Source organism: Heterocephalus glaber, unplaced genomic scaffold (assembly GCF_053883595.1).
Source record: "Heterocephalus glaber isolate CG9 unplaced genomic scaffold, H.glaber_assembly_v1.0 deba00001463, whole genome shotgun sequence".
Lineage (NCBI taxonomy): Eukaryota > Metazoa > Chordata > Mammalia > Rodentia > Bathyergidae > Heterocephalus > Heterocephalus glaber.
In genome coordinates this window covers 8,434,592-8,448,829 of record NW_028258310.1, presented here as the reverse complement: position 1 = coordinate 8,448,829, position 14,238 = coordinate 8,434,592, and the positions used below count along the sequence as shown (strand labels likewise).

The following is a 14,238-nucleotide window of genomic DNA, read 5'->3' as shown; positions in this document are numbered from 1 at the left end:
CAGCCTTTTTCTCTCTTCTTGATGGCTCCAGTAACAAGTCATTTAGAATGTCTTCTTTCACTGATAGTGGATTCCAAGCCCGTCATGATCTGCTTGATCCCATGCCTCTTGCTAGCCTTGCTTCCTCCTCTCAAGCCTCATTGGCTCTCTTGACAAGCCTTGAGCACACTGGATTCATTGCTCACACAAAGCTTCATTGCTCCTTCAGTCTCAGACATTCTTCCTTTACACTTGATCTTAGCCAAAAGGCCGAGAAGCGATTAGACATTCTTCCTTTAAACAGACATGGGAATCACACTGCACTTTCTTCAGTTCTCCGCTTAAATGTCACCTCAGAGAGGGCTTTCTCAATTTTTCTTCATAGCAATTGCCAGCACTTGACATAGAATAATCTACTGGCTGGTTTATTACCAGTCCTCCTAAACTAAAATATAAACTCTAACAGGGCTGGGATTTAGTACTGTATTCATCTTGGAATCTTCATCACCCAAAATGCTTAGTGCTATATAACTGGGACTTGAAATTTTGAAGAAATAAGTTTAATATACAACGCTTTGCTTGATGATCTTAATATATTCATGAAAACATCACATTGAAATTAGATTTGAGGAAAAAATAACCTACATCCATGTGTGCACTAGCTGCATAGGGGATCAGTTCTAGGGCATTATTATTTGACTCACTCCTCCAAGCCACTGCAGTCACCCACTCATTCACCCACTCAAAAGTTAGCTTACTAATACTGATATATTTTATACACATGACCATAGATGCTGGAGAGTGAACAAAGTACATAAAAATTCTCCTGGAATGAGTTTATGCTGTATAAATTTGCTAAAACAATAGTCACAATACCAGCCTCTTATATTTCCACTGAGATAAGAGACACAATTTCAGCAGAAATAAATATCAGCAGAAATGGTCCCTGGAATGTATGTGACCTGACAACCTCAGTTTTTGGTACCCACCACCATCTTATATCCCTTGACCACACACACACACACACACACACACACACACACACACACACCACTGATCCTGACCCTACACAGCCACCAGCAATGGCATCTATTTTTCAAGCTGCAGCCAAGAAGATACTCAAAGTCTAGTGCTCTAGGAAAGTGAAAAGCACATCTATACCTCTGGTGACAGAAGCACCACTGTTCATTGTTTTTAGACTAGTAATAAAGTGTTTATACCACAGAATTCCCATGAAGCACTTAAAAATATTTTTCAGGTTCTTTAAAGTTTAAATTGGTAGACATGGAAGTCTACAAATGATTCAACCTATATTTTGTGGTATCACACTAAACATATTTCAAATAAGGTATTTATGTTTGAGAAACAGAAAATAGATGGATAAAGTAAAGATCAAGAACTTTTTGTGTTTTCAATCAAGCCATAAATGTGAAAAAAAGTAAAAAACATACAAGTTTACACTGTGAGCAGCTTCATTACTATAGAATCTGTAGAAGGAAGAATAAAGACCATTCATATTAATTTAAAATTTAAATATACCAGAATTAATGTTAGGTCATTAAGATTATTTATAAAATGATTAAGATTCTGTACATGGTATTCATTATGTATGGCAGGAGTGGAGATTATCCTGAATAATTGAACCCTAGACAGTTAAATGGTAGATGCTAAAATGCACTGTTTCCAGCTGGCAATCCCACACAAGAGGCACATCATACAGACTAAGGTAGATAGAGAGCTCTTGAAGTCCTATCTATGGGTGCACACTTGAGCTATGGGAGTCTTTAGATGCAAGGAAAGTTAAAATTACCCTCTTCTCTTTCCTGAACCACATTTCCCTTCCCCCAGCATCTCCCTCCCAAGCCAGGCAAGAACTAGAAGAAGCTATGGTGGTGGCAGTGGGAATTCCACTTTATCTACCTGCTGTCCTACACAAATGTGTGTATTTAATGTCAAATGAGGCCTGTGACCAGTTAGTTCATCATCACATGGCCAGCAGACACTTTAATTTCTTAACTACAAACAGCTTCCAGCTCAAATAGAAAACCTGGATGTTGAGGAATGAGACAAACCATTACTCCATTCCCACCCTGGAAAGACTTCCTTGCAGCCCAAAATGTGGTCTTGAGGGAGAGGTTACCCACCATGTCCATTCCTGACTGGTACACATGCTTCCAAGAGATAAAGACAGGGAAAGTAATTGCTATCATGCCTTGGGTATTTTTCATCACAAGTCAAGTAGAAGACATATATTTCTTTAGACTTTTTTTCAAACTCTTTAAGGAAAACATCCTGACATTATATAGGAACCAAGATCAGTCAGAAAATGAAAATGTGGATTTTCTGAGTCAGATAATATCAGAAACACTCAAATGATGACGAAGGGCAAGGAACACCCAACAGAAGGTTGTAGACTGTGTACAGTAACCACTCTGGGCTTCTTCCCAAACATAACTAAAAATAGGTCAATTCAGCTGCTGAATAGAGGGCTGCATTGTGAAAAGCAGCTGAAAATTGACTCCCCAATGACATCTGCTAGTTATTTTCCCACTAAATCACACTTCACTAATACGTTAATAGTACACACTGTGAACAGAGTAGTGCTAAATGTTATACCAATCCCATGAGGATCTGCACACAAATTAGACTATGTGGCTGCTTCAGCTTCACTTTGACACTCAACTATCATGGCCAAGTTATAATTTTTCTCCTTGCTTTTTCACTTATATAAAAAATAAATTGAAAAATGGTTGTCATGCCTACCCTAAGGATTAAGGGAGCTATCAAACAAGGCAGTAGATAAAAATAGTTTCATAAACATTAAAAGGCTGTAGACATATAATGCATTTTCTAGTAACTATTATCTACTTCCCTAGCCTGAGAAATAAAGTAAGGCCATGTTTTTCTTGAATAATCAATAGAATTCTAGCCCTTGGAGGAGGAGAGGTCATCTTTCACCTTCACACCACAATTTTGTTAGATGAATCATAAGTAATGGTCAATTCTGGTCATCCTGGCCTCGCCACTGGAGATAGAACCCTGGCAGCCACTTTGACGTTCTTGGCACCTACTCTGAAGTTACACAAGCAGAGTGTACAAGTTCCACCTGACCCAACAGCTAGCTGTTCTGTTGTGGCTACCAACATCCAAGGGAGGTGCAGCTTTGATCACAACCCATGTGTTTTAACCTCTCACAGAGGCAACTGAACCTTTTAGATCATTCTTTCTGCTGGAGGCGTCATTTGAATTTGGTTCTTGAAGGCAGAATTCTGATACTAAGTTAATAAGTATAGGAGGAGGAGGGGGAGGGGGGAGGGAAAACAGCCAGAATCCAGAGATAAGATGTCACCAATATTAGAAGGAGAAGAAGTTTTGTGCTTAACTAAAGAGAGAAGGCTGACAGGACTGGAGAACAGGGAGAGGTAGATGAAATGAGGCAGCAAGTGCACATAGGTTCCAACTGTGCAGGATTCTCATTACCTACAGAAATGATTTTAGTCTGCACATTGTGTGTTAGAGGAACTACTATAGAGTTTTAAGCAGAGGACAGGTCATTTTTATCATTGAAAAATATAAATACAGCTGGAAATCAGAGAACAGCCTTGATGAATAAGAATTTTGTAATATTTCTGGGAACAGATGATGCTAGAATAGATGAGAGTATTTACAGAAGACGAGAAAAGAGTGTGCATACTGGAGACCACTAGGAGGCAATATCAGCAAGACTTCAAAATAGAATGGGTTCAGTGAATGGGAGAGGAAAAGATTTCAGATTCCTGACACACAACCAACTTGGGAGATGCTATAATATACATCTAAAATGGCCCGAGAAAAGCCTCATGTGTTTGGAAGGTGACTGGATTATAAGTTTTATTAGGAGGTGGGGTGTGGTCTGAAAAGACCAGTCACTGGAAATGTGACCTGAGAGGGTATATGTAGTCTCTCCTCTACTTCCTGGCCATGAAGACATGAGAAGCTTTCCTCTACCAGACCCTTCCACTGAGCCATTTCTAAGGTGGAGACAGTGGGGTATGGATGGAAACATCTAAAATTATGATTATAAATAAATCTCTCCTCCTTTAAGTTGTGGGTGTTATGTCTTTTGTCCCAGCAATGCAAAAATGACTAAGACAAGAGTAGAGCCATTTGATGACAGCAGAGGAGCAAAGAGAAGGGTTGGTATTAAAGGTTATGGGTTCAGTTGTGGTGGTGATGAGTCTGAGTGCTGAGTGGAATGATTTATTTGGGATGAAATAATTGAGATGAAAGACATAAGAAAGTTCCTAATAATAGAAATTTCCTGAGTGAGTTAAGGATACAAGAAACAAAACTCTGACACAAAGACAGATCTAAGATGAGCTGAGTACTTCTATATTTGACTGGGGAGATAGTTGGAAAGGACAGCTACAGATAGAAGAGTTTCCTGATTTTGGCTAAGGAAAAGGGAGAGCTTCCAAATGATGACTTTATTTTCTTTTGGATGGGGGAAGCAGGGCTATTAGTAGAGAAGTGAAAAAAATTGTGAGGGATTAAAGAAGATTTCAAACAGTTATCAAAAGTTTAAAATAATGAACAAAGGAAAAAAGTATGAATTTATGAATTTATGAATTCAAGTCAAGGTGTACTTTTATAATACATTTAGTGCTTAGAAGGTTATGATATACATTCCACTAAGGTAGAGTTTAAAATCAGGAAGGCAGTGGCATAAGAAGAGCCCGGACAGATTTAGGGGTTTGTATTCAGAGAAAACCTACTAGGGCTAATTGTATATAGTCTAGAGTATATTCAGATATTAGATAAATCTGTGGCCAAAATTAGCTACCATTCCTTAAAAATGGCCGGTAAGTGATCTGAAATCTTATTTTCAGTTGGCAGGGTTCAAGTTGAAAAGTTCAGGAATGATTTTATCTGTGTTGCTATAAAATTATTTTAAGATATAGGCCAATGTGAATATAGTTTTTATGCTCTCTCAAGCCGAACCTGGTTAGCACTATTATATACCTTCCCTGCTGATTTTTATATACTGCAATTAGCAAAGTAAGCATTTTCAGCAATTTCAGCAATGTCAGAAAAACTGAATTTAAAGAGGAAAGGAAGGAAGAAATTACTTCTTTTGGTGTATTCCATGCATTAGCTGTAATTTCCACTGCCCATTTTCTGAAAACTCATGTCTGTACCATTTATGGTGAAAAGCAAGTCAGACTCACCACAATCAACCAAACATTCCAATTCCAGTCACTCTGGGAAGAATTTCCACTCAGAATACACTGTGGAAATTTTCTGCTAGTTTGATCATATCCACTGGTGGACATAACATTCAGAGTAATCTGGGAAATAAATTGTAATTTGATAACTCAGAACACTAGATATAAAGTAAAATAATTATAAGAAAATCCCTTTATAATGCTCTTCTTTTATATACTAACAACTGGAAAGGACACATAAAAATATTTCATAAAATCTTGATAAATATATATACAGTGAAAGTAAAAACTACTTTCCTTCTTAATAAAGCAAATTTATTGTTATAAAAATAATTAATATACTGAGTAATTGCTTTTCTAGAACATTGCTGATGAACAGTATCTTGCCAAATTACCAGATTATTACATTAATTTTAAAACTTTTAAAAAGATAAATCTAACTAAAACCAGAGTTGAAATATAATGACCTCTTTTATAATTTCCCTTTGGTCATGTGTTCAAGTAAAATTTCCAAATCTTTGTTCATATCACTACAGTTGTGTTTTAAACGAAAAATAATATATAAATTTCTTGAGCTAGCCTTTAACAAAACAGCAATCTTTGAATTCTTTTTTTGTTTATTAAAACAATAATCTATTGAGTGACAGAAATCCCCATATTAATGACTATTTTACAGGTTATCAGAAAATAAATATTTTTGAGACACTGTTTTCTGGCCACAAACCTTTAAAAATCCTCCAATCTTTAGAAGAGCAAATTTCATTTATTCATCGTATTTGGCAAGTGTAGGTTAAAAGTCAAACAATACTTGCCCTTCTGAAGACAAAGCAAAAAGGAGAAAGAACCCCATTAAGGCAAAAAGACAGCACGAAGATCATGTTGTAAAGATGTGTCAAGTGCTTTAGAAACAGAAGTTAGTCACTGTCTCGCCTTCAACATGAAAAATTGTCCTGATGGTGCCACACAGAAGCCATTTCTAACATCAACAAATGGTCATCTGCTCCCATAAAACTAATTTAAAATCACTCAGAGCCCTCAGGATTGGAGATTTTCTGAGGCTTGTCTGAAAATATATACAGCAGCAGAAATGTTTAAAACTATTCAATTCCACTTCCCAATATAAAGAAATAAGCAATAACAAATAATATTATAACCAATTATGATATCAAAGAAGTTTTAAAGGGCTGTTAAATTAGAAATGAGGAAAATGATCCCTAAGTGAAATAAATAGGACACACGTGTAAATACCGAATAATTTCTCTAGTGTGAGAAACTGAAAGTGTAAATAAGGATTAAAAGGATTAATAACAAATAATTGATACTTTGAAACAGGAAAAGGTCCAAAGGGGTAGGGGTGGTGGGAGGGGAAGGGGAAAGGAAAGAAGGAAAAGGAAAAATTATGAGAAAAAAAAAATGGAAACAAAGTCTATGTAAATAGGGAAAGGTGGAAGGGGCGAAGGACATACAGGTAATGGGGGAAAAAAAATAAAAACCAAGCTACATTGTGTACAGGTACAAGCACCCAATGATAAATGTAAACCTATTGTATACCTAAAATGTACCAATAAAAGAATTTAAGGAGAAAAAAAACGGAAAATAATAGTGTAAGCGTCAATAAAATGTACATCCGTGGTAAAAACTGCAATTGATGTAAAATTTCAAATTTATGATAGCTCTCAGCATCTTTCCCACACTAATGACAGAAATCTTAATGCAAGTAGTCTAAAAACTCTATTTATGGGAACCACTTATATTTATAAACTTGCCTCTTTTAGCTGTGTACTCAAAAGGAATAACAATGAACTGAACTATTCCAGATCATAAATATATGTTTAGTGTTAGTTGACCTTATGTAACATTATTGAAAGTGATAAATGCAGATTAGAAATTTCTTAAAGTAGTATTTGGGTTCAAATTATTTATTAATAACATCCTAATTTCAACCAGTCAGAACACAAATTGCATCCTAAAAGTAGCTTTAAGAAATTTGAAAGGAATGCAACTTGCTCGATATGAGAGCAATGCTTTTGGCTGAGAAAATAAGTCACAAATTATTGCTGGCATATGGTAATGGAATCCACATCATTCTAGTCTTGACCAATATTGCTTACATACCTATTAGACCAAATAATCCAAGAAATGAACAAATATGAATAAAATTTAAAATCTTATTCATGACAAGATTAACATCTACAGTAATTATAACATTAGCACATAAATCAGTATATAAAGCAAAATATAGTAATTATAGGAGAGAGAGAGAAATCTCTAAGTATGTAAATGGACTAGAGAGAGCACATTCAGTTGGAATGTGTCCAAGGCTTCATTACAAAGGATGAGATTCAAGCTGAAGCTTGAATGAAGAGTAGGAATTTGTTATGTTTAGCTAACAAACTTGAGTAACAAATTATTTATGTAATCTAGTAGGAAAATATTGAGTCTTGTATTTCGTTCTTTCAGAGATTAATGTTCATAAATTTTTGGCTTTAAAAATAATATCTCTTACAAATAAATGGCTTCTCTATCTTGCTAAACAGAAGGTATTGGACACACTTTAACTTGCAGATTATGACATTACTTTTGTTCTTCAGCTGATTACCTACAGCTATGTTTTTTTCTCTTTATTTTTATAAGTAAAGATATGAGAAAGCATCTTGTTGAAAAACGTCAAACTCAATGAAGTCCTGTATAAAGGATAAGAAATAAAGTTCATATTTTCACTCAAAGGTTTTTGCAATGGGTAATGTGGAATCTCATACCTTTTTATTTACTTTTGATTCTGCTTTGAATATTGAATGTAATTGTTTTTATTTGTTAATAAGTAGGGTTTCCCTAAATGAAAAACCAGATTAAGAGGTATTTAATGGATAGCAAAAATAATTAACCAAAGTTGCAACAATTTTAAAGTGAGCAGGATGAAGGTTTTCTAATTCAAGCTTGGGGTCAGCTCCTTGGCAGTGGCTTCTCTGCCCACTCAATCTGAGTGGCTGCTTTCAGTTCTCTGGCCTATTCCCTACACAGAGGTCCCAGGCAGACAACCCATTCCAGAGAGTGAGACCCAGAATGAAATAGGCCTGGTTATACATCACTAGAAGGAAGCTATATTGCCTAATTAGAATAATCAAACAAGGCTTTCATTCAGATATGAGCACACAACCAAGACTCACCAAATATCCAAGGAAACATAAGAAAGAAGAAATAGGAAACAGAGATAATCCAAGATAGAGAAGAAAACTTAAATATACAAGCTATTAACTCTAATAACATCTATAAAATAATTGAATATATTAAAAAGAAGCAATCAGAGAACATTACAAATAATTAGAAAGTTAAAAATGAATAGAATGTCTGGGACATAAAGTTGAGAACATCAACCAGGATGAAAACCTGAGAAGGGAGAAAACATGAAAGAACAAATTAAGCAGCGAAAGTATCAATATAGCAGGCAAAAGATTTGAGCCATTAACATTTGTTTCAGAAAAGGGACGGCAGGGTGTAGGGCAGGAAACTATCCAGAAAACAATAGGAAGTATCCAAAATCTGAAATGCAGTTGTGTCTATACTGAAATGAATATGAATCCACAACATCTAGACATGAATCATGAAATTTAAGAGTATTTGGGAGAAACAGAAGAACATACCTACCGAGGGAACGTGGTATAAGGAAGGAATGATTTTTAGATAATCAGATTGTCCTCACAGTAGATTTTACAACAAAGCTGAAAAATACCTTCAAATTTTGGAGAAAAGGTTTTTTGAACCCGGAATTCTGTACTAAATCAAAACATTAATCAAGTACGAAGAAAATATATTTTCCTGGATGAAATTGGAGAACATTATGTTAAGTAGAATAATTCAGGCACATAAAGACAAACAGCATATGTTTTGACCTATAATAGTGGAAACTAAAATGTGGATCTCCATGAAAATAGAGAATATAATAGTGGTTTCCAGAGCCTGGGACAGGTATGAATGAAGAAGGGAGGGATAGAGAGAGGATAGCTAATGGTACAGAGGTACAGTTGGATAGGACTTCTACTGTTCTACAGCACAGTAGGATTTCCATGGATGACAACAATTAATGAGATATTTCAAAATAGCTAGTGGAGAAACTGTTGATGTCTCCAACACAAATAAATAACGTGTGTGTGTGTGTATATATATATATATATATATATATAAGAAGTGATGCAAGTGCCAATTACTCTAACCTGATCATTACCTTGTATACATGTATTGAAATAGACACTGTGCCCCCTAAACTTGTACAGTTCCTATGTCAATTAAAAATATATATTTAAAGAAAAAAAAACATCCCTTTGGAGTGTCAACATCTCATTTTTTGTGGCAAGCTAGGAGTCTAACATCCACAGATATCTCTCGTTCTTAGGTGAAAAAGAACCTTCTGCTTGAAAGACCTGAGCTGTTTGTTTTCTTCTCTGGGCAAAGCCAAATAGCCAACACAGATGGTCACCCTAATTTCCAAATGAATTTGGTATGAATTATGTGTGACAAATAGTGGTATCTCAGTATCTAACTCAAGGATCAATTACTGTTTATGTTGAAAATTTGTATGAAATGGGGCTGTGTCTGCTTGGCAATAGAAAGGAAGAAATTTGTTTTCTATCTCTTCATAAATTGCCTGTGATGAATATCATGTTCTGTTTCAATCTTTATCCAGTAATAAAAGTGTTTTCTTTTCCTATGAAAAAGAAGTATGTTCATAGTTTCAGGAATTCATTCAGCCTACCTGTTGAATACCATTATTAGTCAAATATTTGAAGATACACTTGAATTTTAAAAAGGCAGGAAGGATGGAAAGGAGGGAGGGAGGAACGCTATAAAAAAAAAAAAAAAAAGCAAGAGGACCTGATGTCCAGGAAAGGATAAAGCAGGTAAGGGTCTTGCCACCAACTCAGGAACATATCTAGATTTGCAAGAATGCTCAGGGATTAGGAGAGGTGGAAAGGGAAGGGATGATACTTGATTTGGATATATTTTTGCTTGAAAAATCTCATGTCAATAAAAGTCATGTGAAAATTATAGCATCAAAACATAGTAATTTAAAAATTATAAATAAAAGCATATAGAATACTATACAATTCCTACTCATTTTCTTTTGTTAAACTCTAAAAGAAAAGCTAGTCACAAATTTTCTAAAAATGTAGATCAGAAAAATGTGAGAAAAAGAAAGAAGAAATTCAGAGAAGTCTAAATATAACTGTAAATTAGTCAAAAGAACACACTGATCAAGAAATCAAGTGATTATTTCAAAATAATATTGAAACTAATTTTCAATTGCAAAAGTTTATAAAACGTTATCAACTTAAAAATGAGATTTGTTAGTTTCTAAGTTTCTTCTAACTTTACAGTTTCTAAAGTATAGTATATAATTCTTATGAAAATTACCTTAGGATTTAAATTATGCACCTTCTGCCCGGGAATAGTTTTATTATCAGTAGCCATCATAATTTTAATCTGATACACTTTGTAGCAGGACCAAGATTGATTACTATATCTAAACACACCTTGATAAAAAAATCAAAAGATATACTAGTCAGAAAATAATTTTGAATACCAATATAAACTGTACAAAATATTTCTCAGCACAATTCTCCAAAATATACAATTGCATTACCTTTTAACAATAATTGGAAATCAGACATTTTTTGAATGTGAGGAGCTGTTTTGAATTATGCTTTCTAGCTGTTTTGCCATGAGAAAATATTTTAATGACAATAACACTCATAGCTATCAATAGTGTACTGGGGACAATAATATTCACCCTGTAGTTTTTGAAGTTTAAATGAACCGATACATTACAAATACTCATCCCAAGGCCGACATATAGTAGACATTACATTTACTTTCTCTCTCTTCCTATCTCAGTACTTATCCTACCTTTATTTGTGTTTCCAAGGCAACTATCACAGAATGCCAAAGTTCCTCACCAAAGGATGTGAAAAGTAACTCAAAATCAGAACTAAAGCAGAAATGAAATGCTCTCTCAGGAAATAAACGAGGAAAATCTTATACAGAATAAACTGCAGAATGTAAAGAATGAAGTGGGCATTTTCATTAGAGGCATTAAGTAGAAAATGACATCAAATACATTCAGAGGAAGATTTTAAAATACGAGAGAAAAACGTAGTTGAATACAGAGGCAAATTACAAACCTAGGGTAATTGTTATAATTTTTAGAGAAAGCAAAATTTAAAAAAAAATCAAGAAGGTATATAAATAATAGAATTAAAATTTGCCAAATAGAAAAGTAGCTATTAGGGAAATGATGACAACATAAATAGCAGTTTAGGTTATAAGCTCATGTCAAGTATTTTAAAGCAAAATTAATATAATTCTGTTTTTAAAAGAGCATTGGTCTAGGTCTTTTCTTTGTTTGGATATTTTTGATTGCTGATTCAATCTCTTTAGTTATTATTAACCTGCTTTCTATTTCATCATTATTCAGTCTTGATAATCTTAATAATATAGATTATTCTAGTTCATCAAATTTATTGGTGTATAATTTTTCAGTCTCTTATGGTCCTTTGTATTTCTTCACTATCAGTTGTAATGTCTCCTCATGCTTTTTATTTTGTTTCTTTGAGCCTTCTTTTTTTTTAGTAATTCTGTCATTATTTATATAAAAAACAAAGACATTAAAATTTTCTATTGTTTTTCTAGTTTCTATTTCACCTCTGATCTTTGTTACTTCTTCTAATAACTTTGGGTGGGCTTCATTTGATCTTCTTTAGTAGGCATTTATGGGTATAAATTTCCCTCATATCACTGCTATTGCTGCCTGAATAAGTTTCACTATGTTTGTGTTTCCATTTTTGATTTTCTTGAGATACCTTTGCTTATTTCTTTGGCCCATTGGGTGTTCAGGAATATTATTTCTTTAATATTTCTACATTATCTGTAAAATTTCCAGTTTTCCTTATGTTATTGATTTCTAGTTTTATATGTTTGTGCTTGATATGATTTCAAAATGTTTAAATTTCTTAATATTTGTCTTGTGACTTAACACGACCTATCCTAAAGAATGGGTAACATTGATGTATGTATATTCTGCTATGATTGGACAAAATGTTCTGTATATAAAATTTCTGCACCGCAAAGAAAATAATCAAGAAAACAAGTCAACTCACAGAAAGAGAGAAATATTTGCAAATAACTTATCTGTCAAAGATGAAATAGCCAAACTACGAGGTCATACTTAATGGCAAAAATATATATAAACCAATTTTAAAACTGATAAAGAACTGCAATGGACATTGTTCCAAAGAGGATAGACATAGAAAGAGTTAGCTGGTATATTAAAATGTGCTCAGGATCATAATCATTAGGAAATCACTTCACAATTGTTAAGATGACTGCTATTAAAAAGTCAAAAGATAGCAAGTATTGGTAAGGATGTGTAGAAACAGGAACACATACACTCTTGGGGGAAATATAAACAGATGTAGTCATTATGAAAACATTATGAAGGTTCCTCAAAAAATTAAGAGTAGAAATATCATATGATCCAGAAATCCCACATCTAGTTATATATGCAAATGAAATAAGATCACTACCCTGGGGATATCTGTATTTCCTTATTATCCACAATAGCTAAGAGATGGGGAAAAACCAGTTGTCTGTCATTAGATACATGGATTAAAAATTTTTTCTATGTGAGTAGTAAAATACTATTTAACCTTAAAAACATAGATGACCTCACTGCCGGATTTCAGGTGTACATGGAATCAAAAATGTCAAACTTATGAAACTAGCAAAGGGTCGATATCTAGGTCTGAGCAGTGAGGTATATAAGGTGATGCTGTCCAGAAGGCAGAAACATTCAGTTAGAAGACTAAGCTCTGGAGGCTTAATACATAGTGTGGTTAGTAAAATTTTTTAAAAATTTCAGACTATGGTATAAATTAAAGCAAAATTATCTATAAATACTTTCTGTACTTCAACCTAAACAAAAAGATTGTGTATATTTATCATTGTATTTTGAGTTTAAAATACATACTTTTTAAAATGCTCTAATCCTATACTCTTAAATTTTGTCTTGACCTAAATTTAGATAATATTTCCTTTTATGGAAAAACCCATTTTGAAAATAATTTACTTCCTAAATCCCCCAAATGAACCTCAGAATTATTCTTCAGGATGCAGCTATGAAATTAGAAATAAAAATTTCTAGAAATCCCATTTTCTCTAAAAGAAAAAATTACTTCCACCATGCTAATTAGCATCAGCCCACGTACCTAACAAAAAAAGAAACAGGTAATGAACAAATAGGAATATTCATAAAGGTGAAAAATTCAGCTCAGCACCTTCATTGTACTTCACCTAGTCAACTGAACTACTGTGCTGCTATTCAAGTCACTGCTAAGTGTGGGACGGCTGTTAAAAATAAGTTTTGTGGTTAGAATAATATTTTTATAGGTTCTCTTCTCTCAAAGTCTTGGTCTTATTTTTTCTCTGAGAAAAGTCAGAACTTACATCTACAGAATTAAAAAAAGAAAGAACATACTAGCCAGTTGAAATGTTGAAAAAAAAAATTAACCGGCAAAGTTTGAGAGCCAGTGTTCAAGACAGCATGGTTTTTCCTAATAAGAAGAGAAACTGAATTTTAAAACCACAAACATTTTTACATGTTCTAGCATCTGCAAGGTATTATGCCAAATACAGTGAGGAAGAAAAGCTGAGTGATAAAATCCTCAGTTCTTGTCTACCTGTCTCTCCTCCAATACAGTCCAAACAGAAATATACAAGGTCCCTTCTATTTCCTATACATCCTTAATGTATATTAGGGTTTCTCAAATTTCCCCAAACAGAAGAACTCTTACTGGAAGAGGAGATGAGACACACATTTTCAGATACCTGATGCTATAAGCAAATGCTTGTTTCATGTTAAAACATAAAATTCCTAAAATTAGGTATTTAATATTATTCCTTACCATACTTTATTTTATTACAACTTTCTCTCCTCAAAACTCTAAGCAAAAGCTGAGAATTCTGAAAGCAGCAGGGCCCTGTTTATTCTGTGGGTTTTCGTGAG

General features: G+C 33.9%; 1 protein-coding gene across 1 annotated transcript in view; it reads right to left on the bottom strand.

The window, feature by feature from the left end:
* The window catches only part of Chsy3 (chondroitin sulfate synthase 3), a 275,320-nt gene that overhangs the window by 228,175 nt on the left and 32,907 nt on the right, over window positions 1–14,238 (bottom strand). The gene's annotated exons all lie outside the window — the stretch shown is intronic.